Here is an 18,243-nt window from a genome sequence, read left to right on the forward strand (position 1 = left end):
GCAAAACTTTCTCTGACAACTTTTTTGCTCCCTCCCATCCTCTCTCTCTCTCTCTCTCTCTCACACACACACACAGACACACACACTCTCTCTCAGTTCATATTTCCTTTATTGGCATGAGCATTAATTAATTGCATAAAGTACAGTTCTGCAAAATCATGTCATACCTTAAAAAGGTAAAATAATGAAAGTATGATGATTTAAAACATGTTTGTTATTACTGTATCATTCAGAAAAGGCTGTGAGATGTTGCTGAAAGCTGGGGAAAAAAAAGCTTCTTAGCTGTTGTGAGATTATAATAAGATTGTAATTATAATATAATATTAAAGGTGAGAGCCATGGAAGGAAACATAAATAAATAAAAAAAACAGCAGGTAGGAAGAGGTGTTGTTACATGCTCTGACACAAGTTGCTGTTTCATGTTGCTTGTTTTTTTTTTGTATGAAAATGCATCAAATTCTTGGTACTGGAGTTTATTATGGTGAAGAACTTTGTTCTGTTTTTACACATGCAGGCTGCATTGTGTTATATGTGTCACTCTGTCTTTTCCTCTTGTTGTTGACTGAATAGACCATATAGTGTTGGCCATCAGCTGTTAGCAATTTAAGCTGTCTCTCTGCAAACTCTGCGACTGGCAGGAGCCATTTTATTGTGATGTTTGTAATCAATTTAAAACGTCGAAGCTTGCAAAATGGGTTAACAAGCTTCTACTCAGAAAGTTGAAACTAGTTGGGTCATTGTCATTGTCCAGCCCCAAGCAATGCTTACCTATTGAGTTATTGTCACCTGTTAGTAATTTAAGTTGTCTCTTTACAAAGCTCTGCAAATGGAAGGAACCATTTCTCATTATGTCAAGTATTTAGGCTATTTTAACACTTGCTGAGTCATTGTCCAGCTCCCGCTTGCTGCGTTGTGTTTGTGCCTATTTTATGGATTCAGTTGTAATAATCGAAAATGTTGCCCTGCAACCTTAGCACTCCGTGTTCAGAATCATGACTCAGATAATCACGTAATGTACGGGGTGTTGAAATCAAGGATGTGACTATAGCAGCCGCAAGGTCACTTTCCTAGCCAGTTATCTTTTTTGTTTTTAGTAGTTTTAGTGAGCTATGCACATAGATATTGTGCCAATTAAATTGAGTACAGACATTGTCATTCAGAACACTAATTTAACTAACGACCAAGGACACATGTAGTCATTTTATAGCAAAAATACATTTTGATTTCAGTTCAACTTTGTCAACACCAGACAATCAAGACCAGCTGGATTAGATTTTTTTTCTATCTTCTCTTGTTGCCAGCACAACGTTATCAATGGTAGGAGTTGGGTTTGGTGCCTTTTAAGTGTTTATAGAACTTTATTGCTTTTCCAGATTCTCATTAAAATTAGAAATTGGCCTAATTTAGCTTGGCATCACCTATTTCTTCTGTTTCTGTGGACTCTGGGGATGTTCTCTCTCACTCTTTCTCTCACATTGTCAGCCAAACCTGCCTCTCAATCACTCTCCATTTCCTCCATCTACAAGATTATTGTTTTATTCATATCGCTACTATGTTCTGATGCATCGTAAATGTCTTTCTGGTCTTATCTCTCGCTGTGCTATAAAACATTCAGTCCACGCTGTAACAGAGTGTCCACTTAATCATAGTCTGAATGGACATAGTTACTGCGGTGACCAAACTCACTTTTAATACATCCTGCTCCTTTTCAATACTCTCCTGTGACAGTGATCAAGTACCACTGACTCAAACAAGCAAAATAAAAACTCTCAAAGGATAACAAGAGAGGAAGTTGGCCTGTCACACAAGCGACATGAAAGCTGTTTGTTTGCTTCCTGTGATCAATACTCCCAAAGAGCTACAACCCAATATTAGACTTTCAAATTCAACATTTTCTTTTTGTCGTCCTGAGCTCTTTTGACTTTTTTCCCATGTTAATAATGCATTAGGATACAAGTGTATAGTATGAAAGTTTTAATCTTGCTTTATGTGGTTTTAGCCCTTATCTCCCAAGCATGATGAGCATTCCACACAGCCGCTCTTGTGTGGACACTTAATGATCCAGCAGCTTTAAAACCCAGTGTGTGGCCCCATCACTCAGCATAGCAATGACTTCTATAGCAATATGCATCAACTCAACTGTATATACAGTACCCACCTTGCGAACAGAGCACAATTGATTGATTTTCATTAATGGGTTACCTCAGCTTTGAGCTATGGTGTGGTTTTGTGTCGTTCTACACAGCGTCTCTCTGTAGACATTGGTCAGACAAATTCATGTACGTTGATTAAATTAAAAGACTTCCAACTACTGTTTGTGGCAAGAGGAATTTCCCTGAAGTAATACTTCTTGCTATGAATAATCAGAGGTCATAGATGTTCAGTGCTGTCTTGCAATTGCGGAAATCTGGAAAATTAGATATGAGCAACACAAGGGGAAAAAAAGGTTTTCCCACTGAGATGATTTATGCACAGGCACAAGTATGCTGCTGTTTTTATGTGTAAAAGATATTTACATGTGAAACTTGTATGGAGTGAAATGAAAGATGGACGTAGCAAGTGTATTGGGTAACAGGACACGACTAAGTAATGATCTCGTGCAAACTCACTGACACTGTAATCTCCAGAGGGAAAACTCTGAACGTTGTTCCCCTTGTGGCCTCTTTCTGGAGAATAAGAAGAGCACTTTCACATTTTATTGCACTTAGTTTTTCATATAAGGACAGACCGAAACGGAAGATGGGATCAGATCTTTTTGGCAAAGAACAGGACTGAACAGAAAAAAAACAATCTAAGCAAGTCACTCTGTATATCGATGTATCGAAATGATTATTTATAGAGATGCTTGAACAATTAAACTGCCTGAGGTCTTTTGTGCATCCAGATACACACTATGTATCATCTGACTGTTTCCAGCGTGCAATCACAACATGAGAGTAAATATTTAATATTAAACAGAGTCTGCTTTCAGTTACGCAACTGAGTATGAGTGAAAGTAAAAAAGTGCTGTGTGCTGAGAGGAGTTTGACTGCTTTCCAAATTTCTTTCATGAAACGAATAACCGCTCATAAACCAGGCCTACGTCCCATTCTCAAACACTCACGTATAGTATCTCACATAATATATATATGTGCTTGCAGGTGAGCTGGATACATGTGGAACTGACACTTAAACATGCTCTCTTCTCTTTCTCACATATTTCACATATACACTGCATGGATATTTTAGCCATGTTAGCAGCATGGCTCTAGAGATTTCTATTTGATAGATTAGCATGTCATTTTGTACAGATATTCATGGTCCCAAGTGGATGAAACGTTCTGATTTTGATAACCCCAAAGAGCTTGACATTTTTGGTTTCATAGCTTCATAGTTGTCCAACTTTTCTACCTTAAACTAAATCATTTGGATGCTACACTGCCCTGTAATTGGGTGAATCTTGTCTCTTTTGACCTTTATCCACCCTGAGCCCTGTACACCTGTTTTTGCTATTTGTAACTTTGGGCTCCAGGCACGATGTTCTGTGAGAAGTATGTAACGTTTTACAGTCATGCTAATTTATTTTGGTAAAACTGGATCATATGTTTTCCCTCTGATGTCCTCCTCCTCTGCCCAACTCTATGATTTTCAGAGCTTCCTGATGGACAGTAAAGTAACTAATGCGTAGCTGCTGTTAACTAATGTCAGCTTATTAGTTAGCTGTGCTGCCTGGACTGTACCAGGGGAGTGTTAGTGTTTACACTGGTACCACAGGTAGTTTTGACCACAGTGAAGAAGGGGACTTCAGGGCCAGGGGAAAGCATATGACGATTGATGTCAAATAGGCACCAGAACCAGGTTTATTAGTGGCAGAGCGTGGCAGAGGCAAAGAAACTAAAGAGGACGTCAATGGAGATGAAGAGAATAACCAAGTAAGAGGCCAGCAGATGAGAAGTCATTGGCAAGAGTTTTGTGAAAAAAGGGCTGATGTTGGCTGTTAGCAAAGTTTTTGACTTGCTGGTTTTTGATTATAATTAACCTAATCATAATAAATCACTAAATCGCTTCTTACATAATGTGGCTTTAAGTGACATATATTGACAACTACTAGATGGACAACCATAAAATAATATTCATGATACCCAGAGGATGATCCTAAAAATGTAACCACCCTAAAAGGTCAAAGTTTGGAAATGTTGGTTGTACAATCTGCTTTGGTTCGTTTATTTTGACATTCATGAGTCCCGGACAATGAAACCTCTAAATTCTATGAACTTTTGTGATCCCGTAGCTTCTCAAAAATTGTTGTTGAATTGTTTGGACCAAATTCCTACCTGCCATCAGACTCAGCTGTATTTTGTGTTTAGTACTAACTAGTAAATGAGGTTTACTGGCTAAACCTCACCATGTTGGAATCTTCCTTGTGAAAATGTAACTTTAACCGATGTTAGCATTTAGCTCAAAGCACTGCTTTGTCTATGTACAGCCTGACATAGTGATCAGCATGGATCTAGTCTGTTAGTCTTGTTTGTGAGTACGTGGTCAGGGTTGTCAAGTCTAGATAGTGACAGAGGTGAATAATAAATAGAGGTCACACTGTATCAAATAAATGTGCCATTACGTACTTACCATATGATCAAAATATAACATATACATTAACAGACACACTGAAACGACCTTCATGTGATGAACGATGTGTTACCATAAAAACCTGTGTTGATATATTTCCACATCAGTCATCTGCACTATTTTTAGATTTGTCCCAGAAATCCGAAGGAAACATCTCATATAGAAGGGTAAGTGTTTTGTTTATTGAAATGTACATTTCAAAGATAAACACATTTTCTGCCATATAAAACAAAGTACGATGTAAAAAGAAATTGCCTTGAGCCCATAACTCATAGTGTGTTGCAGTTTAACGCTCTCCCAGGGGAACGCCGGTTGTTTAGTTTAGTGTCTCCTGTCAGGCCGAGGTATTTCCCGCTGCTCCCCGAAGGCCTTGAATCAATCCGCCTGCTGGATTTGAAGGTGACATTCAGCCCCCCCTCCCTCTGGTCTGGGTATAGGGACTGGGTTTCTTTCTCGTCTGCGTCAGTTGTCACCAACCCTGTCCCCTGAGAAAAGTGCTTGGAGAGTGACAGAAACAATACTGTAATAAAAGAAAAGAGAGAGAGCAATTATTTTGTGTTGAATAGAAGGAAGGGGGGAACTCAGTATTTTTATTTAATTTTATTTTTAGAAGCCAAACTTACTCGTTTTCACTATGCTGAACCCATCTCCAGCCTCTTGCAGTGGGACCTGTCACTCCACACTGTAAACCATCCTCCTGGGCAGGGTGGAAAGACCAGAGAGAGGGAGAACAGAACTGCCCCAGATTCCCCTAAAAAGTTCCTCCTTTAAAGGCCCGTCCGAAACACTTAACACCCACTCTCATCTGCTTAGGCTGTCACTCACAAACGACCATCTGTTTAAGATCTGTTTGTTCAGGCTGGTAAATGAGAGAAATGTTAGAAGTGCCCAGCTCAGACTGGCCATTTGCTGTCTGCAGCGGGTTAGTAATAATCATGATAACAATAATGATGATGTTAGCATAGCTTTACTGCCTCTCCTCATGCTGTTTCTGGGAGACCAAAGCATCCAGGCAACAGAGAGCCCAGGGGAGCTGCTCTGAAGAGAAAACAAAGTTTAGCTCCACTAATTTAAACTAGAAATAAGATGAACCCGAATGAACTGCGTCTGACAAACCAAAGAGTGAGACAAGTCCCGCTGGAGTCATTGTTCTTTAGAGACATGCAGGGCAACTAAATCAAACTCCCTGGTGGCACAAATCACTTGGGCAAAGGTGTTTTAACATGACATAATCACAAACTGACAGGTCCAGAACAAACAAAGCTTCATATTTAAAACTGGAGATTGAATTGTAACTCAGATGCCATGTAAAGTGATTCGCCCCGTGGACCCTTTTGATTCTGTACACAATGATGTGCATTCATTTCCATGGAGACTGAACAAATAAAACAGTTGGTGTTCTTTCCCGATACAGGATAACTTTACCTCCTTTGACCCACATATCAAAGCAAGCCAGCTATTCCAAAGAGGAAATTCCTACACTGGCAAGAAAAATCTACTATTAGTCATAAAACCCAACCTTAGAGCAATTAAAAGCTAAAATGTAGTTGTGTGTAATTGATCGAGGCTGATGCAGACAGAAAAAAAATATTGCCGTTGACAAATAGGCACTCGGGGAAATAACCGATTCCAACTCCAGCATTCAGTCGAATGTTAAAAGTAGACAGGTAAAGAGTTGTGAGTGTATGTAGCACTCTGTGTATGTTCAGGCCTGCCAACCACTCTACATAGACAATTTAACAGCTCTCATAAAAACAGGAACATTAAGCAAAGCAGGTCCAGATCCACGTCTGTCTCTCATCGACCTTCCTCATCCGTTCCCCATTTGATGCACTTCCATTGAATGAAAAACGTCACAACTTTGCTTTCCCTTTATAAATTTCACCATCTAAATTGCTATTCCTATCCCCCTGTGACACATACAGTCTGCTATGTGCGAGCCGCCTGTTACACAGCCCAGAGACCATTATTCATGGCAAGCTGTCTCTTGTAAAACACCACAGAAAACCCTGTTTGAAGCCTGGGCACAATTAATTTGAGAAATAGGCAGATGAACACTGTAATGCAGTGGCTTTTTTTTTTTACTACTGTTGCTTCCTGCAAAGTGATTTTAACAGAATTGGCTGTGATGCTTTGTAAGGGTGTGATGATGACAACGAATGAGCGAATGTTTTTATCAAATCATGACATCACAACTGAGGCTGAACTGTAAGCCATTGGGAAACCCATCAGCTTGGTGCAATCACAGTTCACGTCACCTTTGCTCCTTTAACATGTCTGTTTCCATTCTTTTCCTCCTCCCTCTGTTTAGATGGGCTTTCAGTGGCTCCACACGTGATTTAACTATAAAGAGCTGTAATGTGCTTCATATGTGATTCCATACTGCATTGGGTGAGGGAGCGAATGTGTGTGTGCATGGTTAGGAGGCACCTCTCTTGTTGTGCAGTGAGATTAGGTAATACAAAGCATTTTATGGATGAAATGCATATTGGAAGCAGCTGCTTTTTCCCCAGCTGTTCTCGCATTGCCTTTGTTGTGTGTCAAGGATCAGGAAGTCCAACTGCTGCTACCTTCCAAGCTAATGAAAAATATATACCTACGGGTATGCAGACTTGAATCTGCTTTTGCTGAGTGCCATTGGAAATGAGTGGTGTGTGTTGTGGCATATTAGCGTCGTAGTGTGTTTGAGAAAGAACCAGAGAAACATGTAAACATGTCTCACACACGCTTTGCCTGTTTGTACTTACATGAGGTTTCATGTGGTGCACATGCAACATGACCTCTGACCTCTCACACTCTCAGTAGTCAGTTTCCTTTTCGTGACACCAGCACCTGGGTGCAGTTTTCCACTTTGCACTTTTTTACCCCGGGGGGTATCCTTTGTTTATGTGTGTGTGTGTGTATATACATGTGTTTGTGTAGGTATGTGCACTTATATTTTAGGCCTCTAGTGTCCGGTTCTGGATGGGGTAACATGGTCACTGATTGCTCATTAGTGTGCAGCCTTGGTTCATTGATGAAGAGTCATTTGTGTGTTTTTTTCAGCGTGTTTTCACTATTTATTACTTGCAGGTTTTCTCATTAGTGTTTTTCCTTAGGGTTTAGGGTTTAAAAAAGTGTTTTGAGAGTAGAATATGAATCATATGCAGCTTGCAAGACTGATAGAAAACCAAATTGACTATATGTCACACTTTATCATCTTTATCATTTAGGTGTCTAAATGTAATGAGACATGTTGGGAAGCAGTTGATCCCTCACTGAGACAGAACATTTACAGCTGTGCTGCATCTGTCAAACATTTTTTTTAATGGGATGCTGACCTAAAACTGTACACAACCCATTTAGGTAAGATCTTAACATTAAGATAGTGTGTATCCATGTCCACAGATATAAACAAACACACGCACACAGGGCCATCTTAAGTGGATCTCACTGAAGTCCTTACAACACTGTGTCCTCCTGAATTATAGTTTTAATGCTTCAATCCGTTCCCATTACGCTATCCATCACACAGGGGCTTACTTAGTCATGGAGCAGTTTCATCAAGCTGTGGAGAAATGCGCATGATTGAGAGAGATAGAGGAAAGAGTTGAGAGAGGAGTGGAAAGAAGTGGCAATGACAGTCAAGAAATGTTTAAAAAAAAAGAAAAAAGCATCCAGATAAGTGGTTGTAAAGGAAGGATTTAAAGAGAGGGAGAGAGATGTTGATATGACCTCGAGGGAGATAAAAAGTGCGGGTAAAATGGGAGCGCAACAGCAGCAGTGGAGAGACCGGGCAGGGAGAGGAGTCATTTAGACAGATTGATGGTGATGAGGGAGGGCTCGAGATCCCTCCAATGCTGATAACTACTCATGACCGCCCCGACTCACAAAATGGCCTGTGTGTGGTTCTGCGTCTGTTTGTTTTTTTCTCATTTACTCATTGCACATTCCCTTGCTACAATAGCAGCTCTAGAAAAAGTGGCCTTGACATCAGGTGGGACCCAAACAATATTAAAACACAACAGTGGTATGTTTAGACTTGCATGAACTAAACCACCAATTTCAACCCTGCGTCTGAATTCAATTCTAGCTCTCAGGTGGTTACTGAGTCATACACACACACACGGGTACTGTGGCGAGGACAAAATGTCCTCAAAATACAAGTAATTGTGGGATGAAACACCCAATTACACAAACATCAATGCAACCTATAATGGAAGCTCATTATAATAACTTGTGGCATGAAATTGTCCCTGGCCCCTTTATCAAACATGTTATTAACCCTCTTGTAGCTTATCAGCGCTGATTTAATATTGAGTCTTTTTAACTGCATGCCTCCATCATATAAAACTATTTTTTTGTTGCATGACCAATTCTCCTTTTACAAGATGAGGCACGTGAAAATATTTATCCTGCAAACATCTATTACTTCCAAACAGCCTTGATAGTAGTCCTTGTAATTTTCTTGTTTAAAGAAAAGTACAACACACAATTGTGTTTGTTTACCTGGCAATCAAGAGTACAAGGAAATTGTGTTTCCATTCCAGCTGCCTTTCAAATTTACCTTTGCCCCAGCTGCTTTTCACACATTTTACTGTTGTACAGATTTTGATTAAAATGACATGTATAATGCAGTGATGCTAGAATAAGCAATATTACCAGAACATGGTATATACCATAGGCCACCAACCCAGAAATCATTCTGTGTGCTACATGCCAGGCCACGCAGGTCTTTATATGGAGGTATCAATTCAGATGGAGGTGTTAAAGTAAAATGTTGTCAGCAATATGGATCACTGGCCACAGAGGGTTTCAATCAACCATGCAGTGTGAGAGGAAAAGGTATGGCAACTCTCACCAAAATGTCAGTGACAAATGCGCAGTGCGAGAACGCTGAAGGTTGCGTGTTATTGGGAGAAGAGGGAGGACTGACAAGGAATGAAAGAGTGGAAGATAAAGAGATGGATGGAGCCGGACAGGAGACAGAAAGGGGCTGGTGATAACGCAAATGAAGACAAGTAGAAACAGAGAGAGAAAGAGTTCATAGAGTCCAAAGAAGGCAGAACTTGGTTATGAGAGGACACAAAGCCATAGGTTGGGGTTACAGCTTGAGTCTCATGTCTTATCGTACAAGATCAGCCTGAGGCATGGGATGAGAATCCTTCACTGTGGAGCCTGCACGAGGTGATGGTCCTCCTCCTCCTCCTCCTCCTCCTCTCCTTGATGATGGTGATGTTACAGCTGGTGTGTTTCAGAGAAACTTGCAAGGAGAGATTGAAAACAGGAAAAGCAGCAACCCATATGCTCATCTTGGCTCACTACGTTCTTCCCTGAGTACCTAAACGGAAACATCCAACAAAAAATAAAAAAAACTAACTTTTGTTGTTCATATCACTTTACAATGTGGCATGGCTGTGCAAACTAAGATGAAACTAAACTAAACTAAGTCTTGCCTGAACTGACCCATTGCTCAATTTGTGAACAGCGTGTTCTAACTTTCATTATGATACACCTCAGGAACAGTCAGCTTCGAAAACCTAAGTAGTGCTTGATATTAAACCGGTCATGTTGCATCTGGCGTTACTCAAGAGTCAGAATTTTCTTTTGTGTGTGTGTGTGTGTGTGTTTGTGTGTGTGTGTTTTGGGGTGCTGTTTGGGAATGTTTGTTATTAGCTGGTTTTAATGCTTTCTACTTAGAAATTTAATGTCAGCATGAGATCTGGGGCAACTCATTGAAACTCTAAAGATTAATTTATTTGTGTTTAATCAACTGTGTCTTTAAGTGTGTGCAGAGAGGTTCTTTACATACACAATATTTTAGATTTGAGCATAATTATTTCCAAATGTGCCCTATTTGTCAGTTGCACTTTATATCACACATTATAAAGTAATTTACTTCTAATTTATACGTTGGACTGAGCACACCAGAGTAGCTGTAGCAGCTGAACCTAAGCCTTCTGTCCTTCTTCTGGCCTAATGTAGACTGTAGGCCATTGACAGGCTTGACTTGATCCTTTCCTTTTGGTTTCAGTATAAACTTTACATGGTTAAAAAGACCGTTGACATTTTCTGTGCCATGTGATCCAAATAAAGTGCAAAACACACATTTACCGAACAAAGCTGAACCGATGTGTCTCCTGCTCTTTCTGTTCTTTGTGCTCTTAGTCGAGAATCCATCAATGCCTAAATGCTCCTTAATGTATGTAATCCAACTTTAATTTGAACTGTCATTAATTGTTTTTGGTCACTCTGGAGCAGCACAACAAGCTGTAAACACAACACTGACTTAACACCACACTTGGCCAGTGTAAGCCCTGTATGCTCTCTTCTCTTCTCTTCTCTTCTCTTCTCTTCTCTTCTCTTCTCTTCTCTTCTCTTCTCTTCTCTTCTCTTCTCTGCTTTGTTTCTGCCTCCACCAATTCCACGTGTGGCTCTTTAAGTGCTAAATGTTCCTCTATGTTCACCTCCAAGCTGCCTGCTGTTTGTAGCTGGGCAGGAAATATACAGTGGATTTTTATAATCTTTTTTTTTTTTTTTTTTTTTTACTTTTTTTTTTTTTTTTTTTTTTTTTTTTTTTTTTTACTGAAAATGTTCTAAATGATGTGGTGAGAGCCATAAAACCAAAACAATGAGCTCAAAGATGCTAAAAAAATGTTTAATGAAGCTAAGAGGAAATGTGTGTAAATATCTAATGGTAATCATCTGTAGGTTTTTGTCACTATGGGTGACCCCTTTCACATTGTAAGTAGTCATTGATCCATATTTAAGAGAGAGAGAGAACCCCAAGCTTGACAGAGCTCCTGACACATGCCAGGGATTAAAATTTATTGTGTCAGAGTTGGATTTTAAGTGGTGATGTGTATATCTCAATGGCAATGCATGGTAAATAGACTTATATATGTCGTTGGAGGCTCACACAGCCAGCTGGACATTGTGTCTGTGAATTGTTCACTGGTACAATTGAGCGATTACCTGCACCATCTTGGACTAATTTGCCCTTGAGTATGTATGTGAACAAGAGAGGATAAATGCTATAAGATGAACAAGAGCTTGTGTTTACCGCTTGTAAAAATGAATCATGCTCTGCTTTATTCTTTGCTTAATCCAATTCAGAGCTGATGTTGGAACGCCACAGCAGGCGTTAGATTTAATTACAGTTCTCTTTAACAGTTTAAATGTGGCATTGTTAACAATCCATTTGTGCATGTCATCTAGATGCAATACAGTAATTATGCTGCGTCTTTGCTATTAAACAGCATTATATTACATGACTCTAATGCAGAAATTCACAATACACACACCTATACTAACATACTCTCAGCAGCTCATGTCTGACTCCTGTGGATAGCATTGGACAGGTTTACAACAGATAGAGATGTTTTAGAGGAAATCTTTCCCTGACATGCATATGCAAATCTCATTATCTCCATGTGGGCTGTGACGCATGGGAGTGTATCTTAGTCTTCTGCATGATTCTTCAGCATTGTTGTACATGATCTTACTCACAGCTGTTGTACTGCTATTATTATCCATTCATTGATAACAAATACTTTTTCTTCCATTCCTTTTTAAAGCTACAACAAGCTGTTTTTTGCACTTGGGGGAAGAACTCTACAACAAGTTAGACATAATTTTGAAATATTACAACCTTATAAAGTTGATATGGTAAACACTTTAGCAACAAGTTGCTTATCTACACATCCGATTTTGGAGTCATGTTTCTGTCCACCTGCTAGTCCAATATTCACTCTTGTTTTAGCTCGGTTTTGGTCTCCACCAGCTCCTTGTAGCAGTTAAATGTTTCACTATGTTCACCACTGTGTCACTAATTTAGTTTTCTGCCCCGCCGCCATCCGATCCCACAAGCAGGCCTCCGCTCAGCTCCGCAGGGAATACGCAGCTGTTCTATTTTTGACGGACGCCGCAAGCAACCTGCATCATTCTGCAGAAAGCAGCTCGAGCTGGCCGGAAGCCAGACACAGAAACGGCATAGAGAATCAGATTTTCAAAATAAAATAACCCCCTGCAAACTGCTAGTTGTGAAAACAGCCAAAAAGGAAACAAAATAATAACGTAACATATTTACACACCTAGAATCTTCTTGTGCTCATTCCTGCTCAGTTTGTTGTGCCTTTTTTGTTTGTTTGTTGTTTGTATTTCTGATGTCTGTCTGAGTGTTGAATGTAATTTTGTGTGTGTGCATGCATGTGTGTATGACAAAGGGACACAGAAATTGACTGACAAGTGTAATGTACCATTGTAAAAACATGTCAGCTTACTGTATGGAGAACTCGTCAAAGCCGAAACTGCAAAAATTAAGTTGATTACAGAAAACCTGCATGAAATTGTCCTGCCTCCTGTTATGTCACGGCACCCCATCACCACAATAACATCACATTTATCTTCATACATATAGTGATTAATTAATGTAAATAGCTTTGAGAAATATCACTGACAATAAAGATAATACATCAAAGGTCGTCTTAACTTTAAAAAAAGACACACAAGCCTGATGGAATCCAGCGTGGACAGTGTGTTCTTTCTGTCCCACACACACACATATTTGAAACTGAGCACGTGCAGATGAACTCTGGTATATCTCTTTAAATCATTCGTTTGGATCATCCATAGGGCACAGAGCTGGACTGTTTATGACCATTGTTCAGGTTTCTCGGCTCATTTTGAGTGCAGGGCTTATTGAGACAATATTGGCCAGCTCGGCTGTGGATTTATTTTGCATTCCATCAATGAAAATTGGCAGTTTCTGTGCTGCATGGTTGTCAGGCTAACACAACATTTTTTCTACTATTTTTCAAGAGGAGGGTACAGCAGGTCCAAAACACCCCCAGCTCATATCCCTGGACTTGTTCTTGGCTCGGTGTAGAAAATAGTGTAGACGGCAAACAGCGGGGTGTTAGTGCTCCATTATGCTAGAGCAGGGCAGAGGGGAGTTAAGGATAGAGTTCTTCTCCACATATTTGTAAGGAACGGACAATGCCTTATGCTTTATTTCACATTTTAAATCCAGAGGCATGAAGGGATACGAGACATTTTGCAGCAGGAGAGTAGATGTACAGAGAAAACTTCTAAACTAAAAACTTTAGTGACATTCCTCAAACTTTATCTGACATAAAATAGGTGAAGATGAAACTAGGCAATGACAATAGTTAAGTTAAGGAAAGTACAGGAATATATAGAGAGATATATATCTATATATTTTTTTTTCTTTTTGGCTGAAAGTTGGATACCACTTCATCAGACATCTATCTAATACAAAGCCAAAGACCGGACTAGACTGGAGCAGAAATACTGAATACTGATGTTCCTGCAAATGTTTCACACTACAAGTCTTGTTAAGTAATATGAAAGAGATCAGTTGATTGAGGTCTTTTAATTTAAAATGGATACTGGAAGTGTTGAGCTTGTATTAACAGCATAATACAGTGACTTTGTGCTTCTGCTATGTTACAAACTCTTCCAAGTGGCTAGCTACCTCGTGAACAGAAAACATTTGTGAATAATAATATAAAAAATATTAAATTTCAAATCTTTCCCAGCACTGTATTTCATGAACTAGTTAGGAACTTAAGATGAAAACACTTCTAACTCTGCACTACCATGTGCTGCAGACTGAGCTGTATATTGTAGCTTCCACTCGCTAAAGGCAAAAGGACTGATGGCACTTGTAAAATAAGTTAATTAGTGAGCTTTAGAGTGTTGAAAGGTTAAATTAGTTTCTTTTATCCAGAGCTAGGCTGGCTTTCCCCCCCTGCTTCCAGTCTTAAAGCTTAGCTAATGCACACATGAGAGCAGTATCAGTCTCCTCATCTGACTTTTGGAAATAAAGTGTATTTCCCAAAATATTTCCCAGAATATTGAAATATTGAACTATTCCTTTAAATGACACATATTGTAAAATTACAATAGCTCAACAACATGTGGCAGCCCTGAATCCTAACTAACCCCACAAACCCACTGAGACAAAACTGAGACATTCTGAGACATAGTATGTTTCCAGTCTACATCTGCAACGTATTTCATCGAATACGTAGACGTATTATATCTACTACGATATTTTTACAGTTTGTTATTTACGATGGTTGAAGTTTGGGAATCTCACACTACTTAAATAGGATTTAAAGACCACGTAGCTTTGTGCCAGACCACCTCTACAGGCTAATATATTTTACCAATTATGTTCGCTGAAAATAGCATTTCATCACCCGAGAGAGAGAGAGAGTCTGAGAAAACTTGTAGGGGGATACAGCTGTAATAGTGTATCTAGCTACCATAACATGAAATATTCTTACATGATAGCCAATGTAAACACATTTAAGCAACAAAACAATCTGCTGTCCCACCCCCCTCCCCATTTCATATTATTCTTTGCTTTGGTCTGATATGTGAATGTGTGCCATTCTTTCTTGCTTAGAAACACCTCACCCAGCTCAGACTGGGGTCAGCAGTGGCTAAACGGTGTGTTTTTTCATCTCTGCAGCAGTCATCTCTTTGTCAGCCCGTGACTCTGGGCCAATTCTCACTGTACAGCTGGGTCTCGCCAATACATCAGGTTCAACTCAGGTAGCGGGCTCGGTGAAAAGCATGACTCTCACTGACTTTGTAAAAGCACTTCAAAGATTGGTGCCTTGAAAGTGGTCTTGCAGTGGGAAGAGCACGAACAGATGAGAAGATTTTCACTCCAGTCTCCTCCGATCGAAGTTTGCCGAGCGAAGAGGAAAGGAAGTCTGAAGGCATGTGTGAACGTTTATCTTCGTCCTTACGTCATTCACACACCCCTTAAATGCACTGCACTGTTCGCTTTGTGATCGACAACCAAATCAACACGTCTTCATCCGCTGAATTCCCCAGTAATTTTACATGTCAAAGAAGCTTTAGCTTCTGACTGACTAGAGCTGTTTTCACTCCCAGAGAAAACCCACAAAACACCCTAATGAATATGTTTCATACCAGACAGACTAATATCCTCTGCCTGTACTGTATATCATCAACCTGTCAGTGTGTACCTCTCCTCCCTCTGCTCCGACTGTAAACTATGCCTTTTCAATGGAAGGCCTGACACAGTTCGGGCCTCTGGGTCGGCCTCAAACCCTACTGGGTTGTTAATGACCTCCTCTGTTATCGCTTCGCTGCTACTCCTCACACCTGCACTCAAGAATAATATTTACCCTGTCTGTCATCATCGCACGGTGGGTGTGTGTGTTTGTATGTGTCTTCCTGTCTTTGCATCAGACTTTAATGATGGCTTCCATTCTCCTCTTCTCTCTCAGGCGTCTTATTACGGCGGGAATGGACAGACTGTCTGTGTGAAACAGATCTTTCTCAGGAAAAGTGGGAGCAGAGAGCTGAGAGTGCAGAACCAAAAACCTCCCTGCTTGCTCATAATAATTCAATTAGGCGCTACTTAAATGCATAAGCATGTGTGCATGTATATGTGCGTGCTTGCGTTGCTCTGCTTTGTGCATTTGAGTGGTGGCCAGATAACTGGGCGGGTATATGAGGCGATATGTGTGATCACTTATTGGTTGAATTTGTGTGGGATGTTGCCTCATGCATCTATCAGTAAGTTATGATAAGTATACCATTCGCTCATAAAACAAGATGTGATTGCTTTCATTTAGAAAAATAACAGTTAAATCCCCAGAGAATTTAAACATGAGCAGGGAAAACGAGGCAGAAAGAAAAGATTCAGAGGGAATTGGGAGAGGCCAATGTTTGCCTTGTCTGTTTTCGAAGTTTGAGGTGGCTGGGGATTTGTTTATAATGAGAAAGAACAACTGGATGATGAGTCTTTTCAGTTTTTCGCCCGTGAGAAGATCAGGACAGCCGGTTTTTGGATATAGATGCATTTCCATGCATCTGATCTCTCAATTTTCTGAAATTCGAAGCGCCTGTGCTCTCACCGTGTTTTATAGAGTTTTGTGTGCGAGATTTTGATGTGAAAATACAAAATCAAATAAGACAGAATTGGTACGCTGTGGCAGACCTTCAACAGAGCAGCATTAGTAAGTCAGGCTCAGTAGATTCAGTTGCCTGAAAGACTATTTGTTATTTTATGCTCACTGAAGGTGACCTGATAGAATTGTTTAAAGCCATAGTTCAACATTTTGGGAAATGATTTGCTTCCTTGCTGGAAGAAAGATGAGAAGATTGATACCACTATCTGTTTCAATATGAATCTAGAGCCGGACCTAAGCTTAGCTTAGCATAGAGACTGAACACGGGGGAAACAGATAGCCTGGCTCAAAATTACAATTATATTTCTTTGATCAATCACATACTGCATCAAAGGGTTAATGTGGTCTAAACCAAGCTCTTCCTTGATGTTGCAACATTCAACACGTTCAGGAAAGTGACTCATAAGGATTACAAGAAAATAGTTTCATCATTTGGATTTTGCAGAACTCTGCTGACGTCGTCACTTTTGAAACTTTTGTTAGAGAAGTGGCAACACTTCACAATTCACTAGAGCTCAGCACAAGACCACTAACGGTGCCTGTAACGGTCCATGCAAAAAGCAGATTTGGTGAACAACCTAATTACGACTACTATCGGCTGTAGGCAGTAATCTACAGTTAACCACCTGATAGTCATTTACAAACAACTGAAATTCATTAATGTACATACGGTTGATGTTAGTTGAAAATCTTACACTGTAGTGGCCATAGCTCTTCAAGTGTGGCTTCAGAAAAGAGTTAAACCAATTATTCTCTAACACCTTTTAAATAAAAAGAGCTAACAAAGACAGACATTTACAAGACTGTAGGATTGAATTGCTTTATTTTATAAGGTCTGTATTTTTGTCTCCATTTATTCCTACAAGTCACAGTTCCTGATATACTTCAGTGCCACTTTTTACTCTCAGAGTTTGCAGCTCTTTTCAGATTTTTTCTTAAGTACTGTTTCTTTAACCTCTTTGTGTGTGCAAAGACTCAGCAAAGAAAACTGATCTTTGTTGTACAACAAATATACAAAAAACAGAATAACTTAGCAAAAGAAGTGTTAGTCTATATCTCAAGATAGGACTCAATATCACTTTTTTCAAGGCCTTGTTCATGTCTCGGAATCGACCAGACTTTTAGTCTGCCTTGTCTTTGTCTCAGACAAAGAAGACTTTTATTTCAGGACCAGTCAAGTCCACAACAGCAGCGATATCAGACATTGTCTGATTTTTGTCTTGACATCATTGCTGCGATTAAAGGTAAAACGTCCTACTTCAAATGAAACCAATTACTTGTCTCATTTTTCATTTGAATTTTTTGTTACTGTTAATAACTACCACCCCTCTCCGCCCACTTTCACACACATACCTAAGAGAGTGAATGAAGAGAGTGAGAAGAAGAAGCTGTGGGCTCTGAATGTATCGGGGGAGATGTGAACCAAGTCTTCTGTAAAAGAAATTGGCTGCCTCAACTACAAATAGTTAATCTGCAAAACAGCATCCAAAAGAAAACACACAGCAATATGTAAATTCTGCAATGCAATGATGGATGGCTTGGAACACCCTCACCCATAGAGATTTAAGAGATATTTGCAACATATATGCTACATTGGCTTGGTCTCAACCCCTTAAATTCCTGGTCTTGTCTCAGTCTTGATGCACTCTGATCTTGGTCTTGGTCTAGGTGGTCTTGG

The sequence above is a fragment of the Larimichthys crocea genome, chromosome XIII (genome assembly GCF_000972845.2).
Source record: "Larimichthys crocea isolate SSNF chromosome XIII, L_crocea_2.0, whole genome shotgun sequence".
NCBI classification, from domain to species: Eukaryota; Metazoa; Chordata; class Actinopteri; family Sciaenidae; genus Larimichthys; species Larimichthys crocea.